Source organism: Anomaloglossus baeobatrachus, chromosome 4 (assembly GCF_048569485.1).
Source record: "Anomaloglossus baeobatrachus isolate aAnoBae1 chromosome 4, aAnoBae1.hap1, whole genome shotgun sequence".
In the NCBI taxonomy this organism is placed as follows: Eukaryota; Metazoa; Chordata; class Amphibia; order Anura; family Aromobatidae; genus Anomaloglossus; species Anomaloglossus baeobatrachus.
Window position 1 is genome coordinate 62,438,099 of NC_134356.1, and position 13,704 is coordinate 62,451,802.

The following is a 13,704-nucleotide window of genomic DNA, read 5'->3' on the forward strand; positions in this document are numbered from 1 at the left end:
GGAGATTTGGTCGCTTCTTTCTGCAAGAAAATCCTGAAGAACCTGTTTTGCAGCCAAGACATTCATCACCTGCAGAAAGAGGTGCAGTCTCCACATCCTGACAGACGCAGCCTGTGATGGTTGCTTTTTTAGAAGTTTTCCCACTACTAATGATCTATCCTTACAACGCTTTCCAGCTTCAACACGGTGGAAGAAAAAAAAAGTATGGAGGGGAAACATGCAGGGAGACGGGCCCCCCCCGGCCGGGCCGCAGGGAGACGGGCCCCCCCCGGCCGGGCCGCAGGGAGACGGGCCCCCCCCGGCCGGGCCGCAGGGAGACGGGCCCCCCCCGGCCGGGCCGCAGGGAGACGGGCCCCCCCCGGCCGGGCCGCCTCAGGCCTTACACAGTAGATTACTATATTAGGGGCTGGATCAGGCGAGAAAACCCCACTGTCAGTCTATCCCCTTGTGGAACTGAGCATGCACGCCTGGCCCAAGTGAATGTGTTTCTTTATGAGAATAAGCAGACAGCCATCTTCTATCCAAGCATTACATTGGCACTCAACTCCTGGAGCCTCAGCGATGATCAGTGACAATTTACCCTGAAGACGAGAGACCATTAATGGCTTCCTAAGTTAATATATAACTGCCTGGAGAACACAGAGCCCTCATTCGCCTATTAGCCACTATTTCAGCACTTAGATAAAATCTGTGACCGACGCACAGTGCATGTACTGGAAATGGTGCGCTTCACGTACCGGCAACAGAAGAAATGTTATACCTGGAATTGCAATTTGAATGGCCGAGTCTGCAACCAGTCATGGACATCGAACAGCCTCGCCCGACTCCTTGATTTACCCGTCATATAAGAATACACGTGATTATTACGAGTAATGATTTGAAAAATGCAAATTATGCAGATAGGGGCTTTTACTTGGCAAAGTAAATCGCCAGATGGCTGCAAAAAGTACCTGATCTGCAGTGAAACCATAGATTATTGTACTGTTCATGAAAAGGAAAATATCGCAACCCACAAGATGAATCAGCCTAACACCGCTGTCACAACACAGGGAAAACCCCAACAGTCCACACCTTACAAAGCAATGTACCGAGCACCAAACATGGCTCTATGGGGAGAGAGGAAGAAGCCCCGAGCCACAGGGGCCGACACTGACCTTCCGGCATCACATCCGCTCCGCCACCATGCACCACAGCTATCCACCACCTTTATTACAGTCAGCGGGCTGGGATTTACATCTACTGCTCATTGACATCACAAAGGGTCTATTCGCATAGGGCCCGATTCACCAGATGCTTTTTTAGTCACTTCCCTTATTCATTGTTCTTTTTAGATCTCAATTCTTCAAAATGGGCTAATGAATTTTGCACAAAATCAAAAAAAAATGCTGGCTAATTTTACTTTTTCTGCATCTTTTTAGAGCAAAAAGCTGCATGATCCATTACAATATCTCATGGCTAACTGTGGCTGCAAACATTTTGGGAGTACAGAAGGTTTTATCAATCCCAGGTGTGAGGATCTGTTCCTTGGTGCAAAGCGGGCAGCACACACAGCGATATCGCTAGCGATCGCACCCGCCCCCGTCTGTTTTGCATCACAGGCAAATCGTTGCCCGTGGCGCACAACATCGCTAACACCCGTCACACGGACTTACATGCCTAGTGACGTCGCTGTGGCCGGCGAACCGCCTCCTAAGGGGGCGGTCCATGCGGCGTCACTAAGCGGCTGCCCAATAGAAGCGGAGGGGCGGAAATGAGCGGGACAAACATCCTGCCCACCTTCTTCCTTCCTCATTGCGGGCGGCTGCAGGCACGGTGCGGTTCCTCCTTCCTGGGGTGTCACACGTAGCGATGTGTGCTGCCTCAGGAGCGACGAACAACTTGCGTCCTGCAACAGCAACGATAATCGGGAATGGAACGACGCGTCAACAATCAACGATATGGTAATTTTGATAGTTACCGATCGTTCCTGCGTTTCACACGCAACAATGTCGCCAACGAGGCCGGATGTGCGTCACGAACTCCGTGACCCCAACGACATCTCGTTAGCGATGTCGTTGCATGTAAAGCCCGCTTTGGGCTAAACGCTCTCATACATTTAGGTTTTTACATCCATCAAAAATGGACAGTAGCCCCCCCCCCCCACCCCCATTTGTTTTCCGTCTAGCATTTCTCGCTCTCTAGCGATATGGTTTTTTTTGTCATTGTCACTTTTCAATGAATCAGTTAAACTAAGAAAACTGGAGGCAAATCGATGGAAGATACATGTTGTGGACCTGAGTGGCCAAATCTGACCCGCCAGAGCAGAGGAGTATAGTACATGACTGGCGCCAGTCATTGTTTGTATATGAATATGAGAAAGCCGCGGAGACACCATCACATGTTTCTCAACGCTGGCAGGAAACTAGCCAGGTCTTTCACCGGGAAGGAACAACCACGGGAAGGGCAGTCTCCAGTCAAGGAGACCACCTATACCAAACATGGTATCCATCCACAGACAGCCGTTTCGGGGTATTTGCCCCTCATCAGTGTGGAGTAGGAATCTGGCTAGTGGGGGCAATGCCTAGTAAGGGACTACTTAAGCAAGCATTGTTGACCTTACTAGGCATTGCCCCCACTAGCCAGATTCCTACTCCACACTGATGAGGGGCAAATACCCCGAAACGGCTGTCTGTGGATGGATACCATGTTTGGTATAGGTGGTCTCCTTGACTGGAGACTGCCCTTCCCGTGGTTGTTCCTTCCCGGTGAAAGACCTGGCTAGTTTCCTGCCAGCGTTGAGAAACATGTGATGGTGTCTCCGCGGCTTTCTCATTTGCATACTTCCCAGGGGGCTTTGCTCTAGAATCACTGCGTTGAGAAACACGTGATGGTGTCTCCGCAGTGGATATGTTGATCTCCCTAAGGTCAACAATGCTTGCTTAAATTGTTTGTATATGGACTATATATATACTGTACGATGTGTCCGCTGGATATGACGGTCCTGGTGGTGTGAGGACCGCACAGCTGCGCGACTCATTACACACCAGAACTCTGACAACCGCACTGGAATGGGCACTTCTCTTTGAAGTTACTGTATATGACTACAACTTTGGAACTTTGGAATGACACCATCTATCCTATTAAAATGGGGTGGGGGGGGGGGGGGGAACGAAAAAAGGCTGCAGTTGTAAAAAAATAAATAAATAAAATAATAAAAACTTGACCTGGAAACCTGATCCTTTGGATCAATATGGATACAACAAAGGGCACTTTCACACTTGCGTTGTTTGGCATCTGTCGCAATCCACTGCTTTGGGAAACAGCGCAATCCGTTAACGGACGTGCGCCGTTTCCCATTGACTTGTATTGGGGACGCACTGCGACAGATGGCCTTGCGTTGTATCCGCTGGCAGCATGTAGCATTTTTCTGCGCCTCCCAGAGTATCAAAAAAACCACAATGTGCTGGATTTTGTTGGCGTCCATCATTTTTATAATGGATTCTGCCACCATAGGCTTCCGTCGGAATCCGTCATTTGATAGATTCCTGTTACGGATCCATCTTCACACAACTGAGCAAACTCAGTTGAGTAAATCGCTGAAAAATAAAAAAAAAAAGCTACAACGGATTGCGTTTTGCAGGATCCGTAGCATCAGTTGTGCCACTATATGCAATGCATCCGTTACATCCATCACACAACCAAACGCAACGGACGCCGCACATTGCAAGTGTAAAACTAGCCAAAGCCAAACTCGTAGTGTTGCTTTATATTGTAGCATTGGAAAATCCAGAAATAAAGTAAATAAATGAGTTTGTTGCATTTTTTGACATCTGAAACCTATTAATGTCGATGGATCTTGGTGAAGGGAGGAGCTTTGCTGTATCTATGGGGGGGTACATATAAAACAATACTTACATCTGGGGAAAAAAAAAATATATAATTTATTTTTGGTAAATTTGCATCTCCTTTTTAAAAGTCCTCCTATTGGGACTGTAGGGTTTTGGGGAAACTGGTGCTGGGCAGTCATGTGATCTACCAGCCATAGTCAGACTAGACATTTCCAGCCTCACTCCATTCACTTGCATTGAGAGGCAGCACATGTCTAGTTGGCACGTGACTACATCCATACGAGTCACATGCTTATGGCCAGCCAGCTCCTAGCACCAGAGGATCTTCAAAGCATGTGCAATGTAGGCACTGTGAGGATTCACACATCTGCAGTCAGTCACTTACAGTAACTGCAGACTTGTACTTTTCTCCGGTTTGTACAAGTTTGTACCCCTTTAACATATGATCCCTTAAACTCTATTATCACAGTATATATTATGGTCTCCTCTGAAGCTCAGCTATAGGGAGTACCAAGATGATGGCGACAGGCTCCTTCAGCAGGCCCCCAGTTACCATGATAACCCACCGCCGCCTAAAAATCACATCAGGGGGAGGGTGGCCGGTAGTCAATCTCCTTTTCAAATGCCGCTATCAGTGATTGACAGCAGCAGTTAAGGCTGGGTACACATACCAGCTTTCCGCGGGTTTGACGGATGCGGTGCACCCCAGTACAGTGTGGCAGCGCAACAAGCGCTGGTCACATACTGTCATGTGACCGGAGCATGTGACCCGGAAGTTGCGGCGCTGCCACTGTACTGTATCACACTGTACTGGCATGCGCCGCACCCGTCAAACTGGCGAAAAGCCGGATATGTGTACCCGGCCTAAACAATTCAACAGCAATGGTGTCTGATGCTGGCTATGTATTTCAGCCAGTATCTGCCCTGTATGGAGCGGGCACAGCCCCTGAGCGTGCTCCATACATGTAGGTCATGACCAGGTTGTAAATGTACAGCAGGGCATGCAAAGGGGTTAAAAACCTACCTGTCCTTTCAGAATAAACCTATACACAAGTGTTTGCTTGCTGCCCTCATCCTCCACTAATTGCTAAAGCTTTTAGAGCACATTGTTACTAGACATAATAGACTGCAATCTCCTATACTCCGCTTGTCTTCATCAGTATTCTGCCAGCACTATAGGAACTAGAGCTTTCTTTTCCTTGCATCCCAGTATACATTACTCCTGCCATTGCTCAATGGCTTTCCTGCCCTGAGGCAAAGGCTCACCTTGACTTTCTGTAACCATCCCTGCTGCCAGATAGAATTACATATTACAACAGGCAGTGGCCTGCAAGTTAGGCCGGTTTCACATTTGCGCTGTTTTGATGGAACCGGAATCTAGCACAGATGCAGTACAGTTCATTTATTTACAGTGGAAGCGCGACACCATGTGGTTGTGTGCTTCATACACAACCGCATGTGTCCACATAGTGTCGCACTTCCACTGTAAATAAATGAACTGTACTGCATCTGTGCTAGATTCCAGTTCCGTCAAAATGGCGCAAATGTGAAACCGGCCTTACACAGAACGACGACACCTAGTGGCCGGCACTTTCAGGCGTAAAGCAACAAAAGTGACTTACAGATGGCTGATATGTCTGTAAGTAAAGGGGCCATTCATCTGCCGCAGTCAGTTAATTGCATAATATGTCATGGCCTTTGGAGTAAAGTGCATACCAGCGCTCGGCATTAGTTGCACTTGCATAAAACACCATTCATGTGACAATTCAGCTTTAAATGGGCAGAAATCGTCACAGTAAAGTGTCCTAACTTGCCATCATCTGCTACGCTGTGTGTAAATGGGCCTATCCCTGACCCCAGCTGTTGGCCTGAAGGTCTCCCATTTGCTACGAATGAGAAAAAATACGGACAGCAGTAGATTGTGTCCGCAGGACAACGACGACACAGCAGCATAATGGCCTTTAAAATTGTCCTAAAAAGAGACCACCCCAATGAAATGGCTAAGATAGAGGTCAATCCACTGTAACAGGCGACAGACCAACGGCAGGCAATGGAGGCAGAAATCACGTTGGGAAAGGTGGCCATGGACATATGATAACCATTCAGCTCACAGTCAGTACATCCCCCCATCCCAAAAACGACAGATTCACTAAAGAGGAGATAAGTGGCTGCCAGACAGCGCTGGTGCCATCTTATCTCTGGGGGGGGAACTAAAACTGAACAAGAAAAATTCTTGCTGTCAAGTTCTGGCTCCCAGCATGGCCGCCCTCCCGGCAATCACTGCTTAAGAGAACCCTTATGTCAGGCTTCATCCCCACTGGAGCTTCTGCTACATCAATACGACTTAGGAGGTTTGGGAAACTAAGGCTCAGTATTTGCCTTAAAGGGGTTGTCCACTACTCTGACATGGCCTATCCTTAGGATAGGTGATCAATGTCTGATTGGCCGGGGTCCGACACCCCGTCGATGGCTGTTCTTGGTCCTGGCGGTGGCAGCAGGAAGCCAGAAATGCTCAATTCCGGCGCCTCTCCGACCACGGCCAGGTACTGCATATCCAGCTGCCATTCTAATCAATAGGAGGCGGATGTGCAGTACCCAGCCTCTATCAGAAGACGGAGCAGCCCCGGAATTGAGCATTTCTGGCTTTCTGCAGTAGCCACTGGCACAGAGAACAGCTGATCGGTGGGGCTGCAGAGTATCAGACCCCGGCCAATCAGACATTGATGACCTATCCTAAGGTACTCTGCACACTACAACATTGCAAGCCGATGGTACCTGCCCCCGTCGCAGCAGCGATATCTTGTGATAGCTGGCGTAGCTAACATTATCGCTACGGCTGCTTCACATGCACTCACCTGCCCTGCGACGTCACTCTGGCTGGCGACCCGCCTCCTTCCTAAGGGGGCGGGTCGTGCGGAGTCACGCGGCAGGCGGCCAATAGAAGCGGAGGGGCGGAGATGAGCGGGACGTAAACATCCCGCTCACCTCCTTCCTTCCGCATAGCGGGCGTGAGCCGCGGTGACGCAGGTAGGAGATGTTCCTCGCTCCTGCGGCTTCACACACAGTGATGTGTGCTGCTGCAGGGGAATGAGGAACATCATCGTACCTGTCTCTGCTGCTACATTATAGAAATGTCGGACACTACACCGATGATACGATTACGACGCTTTTGCGCTCGTTCATCGTATCAAAGGATTTACACACTACGATATCGACAGCGACGCCGGATGTGCGTCACTTTCGATTTGATCCCACCGACATCGCAGCTGCGATATCGTAGTGTGCAAAGTACCCCTAAGGACAGGCCATCAATGTCAAAGTAGTGGACAACCCCTTTAACTCCATCTGGCTATGGGATCTGCCCAGTTGCCCGCGCGTAGTACAGGATAGATGGCGTCCTAAGCACAAAACCTCACCCTGACACCATTGACCTTGGATATCAAAGATTGGTTACAACTATCCCAGAAGTGGAGGAAAGAGCAGAACATAATAAAATAAAAATTATACAAACCATCCGAGACAAGTAAATGATTGGACGACTTCTTCCCACTAATAGGATTACAGGAAAGAACCTGGAAAACTGTATGTGAAAGAGGATCACAGCGCTGAAGACCAGGTGGTAAGAGGAGATAAAATATTACTAACCCCCTCCCGGCTTACTGATGAGCACTAAAAGCGAAAAAGGATCTGACCCCCGAAAAATACCACAGAGTGCATCCAGTATATCTGTGCCCCCCGTATGGAGCCCATGATGTGGGGCACAGCAGCAGCCTCTGTATGATCTGGCCTTGTGCATGCTGCCCAGTGAGGACGGCACGTGACTGTGGTAGCCAATCTGTGGCAGTGGTGCAGTAGTACAGCAGATAGCAGCAGTGGCACACGATGGGTAGCAGTGGTCACGTACCAGCAAGGACTGGATGGACCGCTGGAAATCACTACTCAGCCTGCTTTTGGAAAGACAATGATTAGCGTTTAGGAGGGGAGGGCGACAGATTTCTTTAATCTGTTTTCTGTAACTCATTAATGCTCAGCGTCACATGTGTTAATTATACCGGACTAGTCCGGTGGGCGTCTTCCCCTGAATTAGTCCTGTCTGAGATCGTCTGGCCATGCCTCTGCGCTTCTTGCAGTCCGTATACAGTACCGGGACAGTGCCGTACAGAGGTAGTCAATCATGCACAGGGAGGCGCGATTAGACAATTATTTGGGGTAGAGAGGAGCGCTGCAGGGAGCACATGGGACAGTTAATTCTTCAGACATTGCAGTGTAAATAATTTACACTGTTAGGCTATGTGCCCACGGGACTCTGTATCTGCGGATTTTTCTGCATCAAAATCCGCAGCTTTCCCCCGGAATCCGCACCTTTTCATATGTGCGGATTTGCCTCGGATTTCGCGATTTTTTTTTTAATACAATTGAATAGGCAAAATTTGCACGAAAATCCGCAATAATTGACATGCTGCAGATTTTTCCGCACGAAAATCCGCACGATTTCCGCTGCGGAAAAATCCGCAGCGTGGGCACAGCATTTCCCAAATGCCATAGAAATGGCTGGGGAGTAGCTGTGCTGCAGATTTCTGGAAAATCCGCGGCTTTTCCACGAGTAATCCGCGGCAAAATCCGCGCATTTTCCGCAGCGTGGACACATAGCCTCAGAATAACGAAATCTGCACCTATACTGGATTAGCAGTGGATGGGGACATCAGGGGACCGGGCAAGATCCCTTTCAGCTTACATAGTATTAAAGGGGCTGTCTGATGTAAGTAGCAAAACCTGCAGACACGATGGCCCCGATTCATCAAAGCTTTTATGACAGGATTCTGGTGAAAAAAAAATAAATAAAATGCTGGTGGAACGCGAGGTTGAGCTCAAACATTGCACCTTTTGGCATTCTCACACTATTTCAGCCCCATTCTGACAGAGTGGGAGGAGCCAGAATGAGAAGGGGCGTGGCAACCGCTGCTGGTCAATCACTATGAGCAGCGGTGTTCCCTATGACACAAATCTTACTCCAGCCACCATCTAACTGGAGAAAGATCTGTGGTCAGGCGAGATCCTTGACTCGCTGCCTAGGACTGAAGAATCATGACAGTGTGCACATTGTCACCATTCCTCTGTACTTCCTCTGCAAGTGCGCAGTGCCCACTAGACTCCTACACTTCTCTTCATTCTGTATTGAGAGAAGCTGGTTCTTAAAGGGAACCTGCCAGGTCAAAAAAGTGTTAGAACTTACAAGCAGGAGCCTGTGTGAGCTATTAACCCCTTCCTATCCTTCCCTGTGTTGTAATATTGAGTAATATGAAAGTAATAAAATATGTTTTATTACTTACATGTTCCCTATGTAAATGAGCAGGGCTCTAGCCCCATGGACACCGCATCGCCCCGTGGACGTTTGCATGCTTTCCATGGTATCACGCCCCTGTGGGATTTAGGCTGCTTTCACACTACGTTTTTTTTTAGCATGCGTCATGAACTTTTTTTGCTGCAAAAGCGGATCCTGTTTTTGCAGAGAAAAACGCATGTGTTATTTTGCAGGATCCTGTCACTTGAGGTTTATGGGCGGGCAATGGAGTCGTGATCGGGAGTGAGGGGAACTGAACGTGAGACTGGGAGCCGGCATCTGACAGCTGCCGAGGCTCGTAACCAAGGTAAACATCGGGTAACTTGCTTGGATACCTGATATTTACCTTGGTAACGAGCGTCCGCAGCTGCTAGGAGCCAGGCTCCCTGCACACATAACCAAGGTAAACATCGGGTATCCAAGCAAGTTACCCAATGTTTACCTTGGTTACTAGCCTCCGCAGCTTTCAGGAGGGGGAGCGAGGGAGGGGGAGCGAAGGACTGATCACCCGAGGCTGGTTTCTGGGCATGCTCAGTAGAGTAAGCAGGATCCTGTCTATTAGCATACCAGCGTTCACATGCGTTTGCATGCAGTATAGTCAGGATCCAGCAATTTGCAGTATTTGGACGCAGCTCAAAAACGCTACAGTAGCGTTTTTGAAAAAAGTTAAAAAACTGCAAGTCGCTGGATCCTCACTATAACGCACGCAAACGCAGGTGAACGCATGTTGACGCGAGTCCATTGCAAATGCATTGAAATGAAAACGCATTTGCACTGGATCCGTTTTTGAGTTAAAAAAACGTTCAGGACGCATGTTAAAAAAAACGTAGTGTGAAAGCAGCCTTACATGAGCGACGTCCCATCTGCTTCTTCAGAATCCCGCGTGTGCGCACTTACCATTCTCGCCGCCTTCTCATCCTGGTGTTTACTTGCCGGGTTCAGACGAGCGCTGCGCATGACCGGAACCGCAGGAGTCTTCCCAGCATGCGCAAGGCGCGTCTGAAGCTGACAAGCAAACACCAGGAGGAGAAGGCGGCGAGAATGGTAAGTGCGCACACGCGGGATTCTGAAGAAGCAGATGGGACATCGCTCATGTAAATCCATGGTATCATACCCACAGGGGTGTGATACCATGGAAAGTCTGTAAACGCCTACGGAGCGATGAGACGTCCATGGGGCTAGAGCACTGCTCATTTACATACGGAAAATGTAATAAAACGTATTTTATTACTTTCATATTACAACACAGGGATTGGTAGGAAGGGGTTAATAGCTCACACAAGCTCCTGCTTGTAGGTCAGAATGCTTTTTTTGACCTGACAGGTTCCCTTTAACTTCAAGTGAAAAAATAAACCTCTATATAAACGCTGCCACACTGGCCATGAATCACACACTGTCAGGATTCAGCAGTGACAGTGACTGCAGGCTTTGGTTCTCAGACTGAACAACTTTGAAATGACGTCTATTGCGCCTCCTTCTCTTTGATCACACTACACTGATTCCCAATCGGCAGCCATCCAGTAATTGTAATATTACAGCTCTGATCACCCCATGATAACCAGGCACCATAGCCACTAGTGTATCGTCATTATGCCAGGAAGCAGCCCTGGAATAAAAAGAAAACTTTGTCCCAACTACACAGGTTACTCTTATCTCTGTCGCCATCAGGCCAGTGTTTTTGAATGTTCGCAACAGAAATGAGTCAGGAGAGGGAAGGGGATCACAGAGGATCGCCAAGGATCACCATGGGGGAGGAGAGGCCACCTGGGCTGCTGGTAGGTGACAGGATTCCCATAATACCCACAGGACTGACGGGGTGCGCAGGGTCAGGCTGTATATACGTATACACTGCACATCGCCTGGATGAGTGATCTAGATTAGCGGTATTATTTACACCTGCAAACAGGAGGATAAGGGAATTTTTTTTAATCATTTTTCATAGGGTTCATGTAACCCCGTCACTACTGGCCGTGCCGATCGCCCGCTCTATGGCGGTACCAGGCACTCATGAAGGAATTTAACTAAAGTGCTAAAAAAAATGTTCTTTATAAAAAGGTTAAAAAAAAAAAAAAAAGACATTGGCAGTATTAAAGGGAATCTGTCACCAGGTTTTGGCTCCCCAATCCGAGAGCAGCATAATATAGGGGCAAAGACCCTGATTCCAGTGATGTGTCACTTACTGAGCTGTTTGCTGTCATTTTGATAAAATCAATGTTTTCTCTGCTGCAGATCTAGCAGTTATACAGAGCTCATGAATATGCTGGACTACCTGCAGTACGTCAAGTAGTCCTCAAAAGGTACGTACACACGATCAGGACGTGGCGGGTCCTAACCTGCAAGGCCACGAGTCTCCTCCGCAGAAGACCGCAGCTTCTCGAGCCCATGATCCGGGCTCGGGCAGTTGCGGTCTCTTCTGTTCGCCCTGCGGAGGACACTCGTGTCTCCGCAGCAAAGAATTGACATGCTGCGGCTCGGGAAGCTGCACTGCAGGTCAGTTTACGCCGTGGGAAAAACAAGCACAGTGGGCATAAGATTTCTAGAAATCCATCCACTGTGCTTGTACTGTACAATGCTGTGAGCCGTGATTGTGGGCACACAGCCTAATGATAATCTACTGCTAATTAATCAATGATTTTATCAAAATTACAGTAAGCAGCCCAATAAGTGACATCGCTGGAACCAGGATCTCTGCCCCTACATTATGCTGCTCTGAGATTAGGTGGCAATAACCTGATGACAGATTCCCTTTAAAGGGGTTGTCTGGGACTTTAACACTGAAGGATGGGTCATCAATGTCTGACTGGTGAGGGTGCGGCACTCAGCCGATCAACTGTCCCTGGTGCTGCCTGCACAGCTCCATCAGCTGTATACTGCACAAATGCCCCCTATTAATTCGGATACAAAACTGCTCATCAATAGGGGGCATATGTGCAGTACCAGACGTGGCCACTACACGGCTGATGGAGCTATGCAGGCAGCACCCGGAACAGTTGATTGGCGAGGTGCTGCACCCTCACCAGTCAGACATTGACAGCTTATCTTAAGGACAACCCCTTTAAAAGGGATCTTCTAGTTTTTGAAAACACCTGTCTCCTAGCTGCAATTTTTCTTTTTAAAAAAAATGACAATCTGTGCCTTTATCATCCTCCCCAGGTCCAGTGCGGAGCCTCCACCGTCACTGGTGAGCGGCTCGTTCTGTCAAATGGGGGAGCCGCTGAGCTCATCTACTACCGGCAGTAAATGTGACATCAGCGCTGCCGACTACAAGACACAGAGTGGCGGCAGGGACTCCGGGCCAGACCGGGGGAGGGTGGTGTAACACATATATATATATATATATATATATATACATACACACATATACGTGTGTGTGTGTGTGTGTATATATGCATGTGCGTATGTATATATAATAAACTGCAACCCTATAAGAGACAGTGGACTCCAGAGAGCAGAGGTCAGTGTGGAAATCCTCACTGCAGAGACAGCCACTAAAGGGGATTATTTTGACAGGATGTAACTAAAAATGGGGGAGGAGCACAAATAATGGCAGCCACTGCCCTCCTCCATTACCCAGGAAGTGTGACAGGAGGGGGATCAAGGATGGAATTGGAAGTTACTAGTAACATTAATTATAAAATGGGTGTGGCTAAGGAATATAGATAGCACCACCTTTTCAAAAGATGCACATATCTATCATATATATATATTTGGACCAGTCCATTGGTCACGAGGTCCAGGTACATACAAATAAGATAAGCCCACCAATGAGGATGTGGCGTTTTATATAATATATCCCCACACACACATACATACATACATACATACATACATACATACATATACACGCACGTACATACATATGTGCAGGCAGTGTCGTGCAGGAGTCTTGGTTTACGGCCACTGTCATTGCTGTGTTGAGGATGAATGGGCAGCACGGTGTGTGAGGCCTAGTGTTGTGGCGCTGACAGCCGGTGTATCAGGCGGCCCAGGCCGCCCCGCATCCCCTCCCGAGTGCTGCAGCCTCCCCGCCCCTCCCCCTCTTCCACACTCACCGCCGGTACACGGTTCTCCCTCCCTCTCCACAGTCACCCGCCAGCTACCGCCGCTGCACCACCGCTCCGTCACGTGTCCTGCCGGGAGTGAAGCAGAAGGGGAGGAGCCACGCACTAAAAGCCAGGCCACAGCCTCTCCGAACACCCCCACTGGCCACGCCTGCCGCTCGTTTTACTATTGGTTACTAAGCGCGTTGTGGGCGATACTAACAAGAGATGGCGACATTTCATTGGCTATTGTATCCGCCAATCATATGAGGGGCGGAGAGCTTCCAGGACCTTCTCTTCGTGGATCGCTGGGATTGGTGGACAGGGGTTGTAGAGGGAGAGCGCTGATTGGCTGCGGGGAGGGGTCGGCTGCTGGGTCTTGAAGAAAGAGGAAGTGAAATAGTAAAAGAGTCAAATAATCCATTCATTCCCGCATCACACGAGCGGCGGAACAAAGCTCCGCACACAGCCGGGGGTGTGCTATCTGCGGATGGCG

The 13,704-nt window shown here is 48.9% G+C and overlaps 1 protein-coding gene across 1 annotated transcript in view; it reads right to left on the reverse strand.

The window, feature by feature from the left end:
* The window catches only part of CANX (calnexin), a 92,796-nt gene extending 79,469 nt beyond the window's left edge, over positions 1-13,327 (reverse strand). Inside the window, exon 1 of the mRNA XM_075344382.1 lies at positions 13,221-13,327. The gene's annotated coding sequence lies outside the window, so the exon portion shown is untranslated. The remainder of the gene's footprint in view (positions 1-13,220) is intronic.
* Between the last annotated feature and the right edge of the window lie 377 nt (positions 13,328-13,704).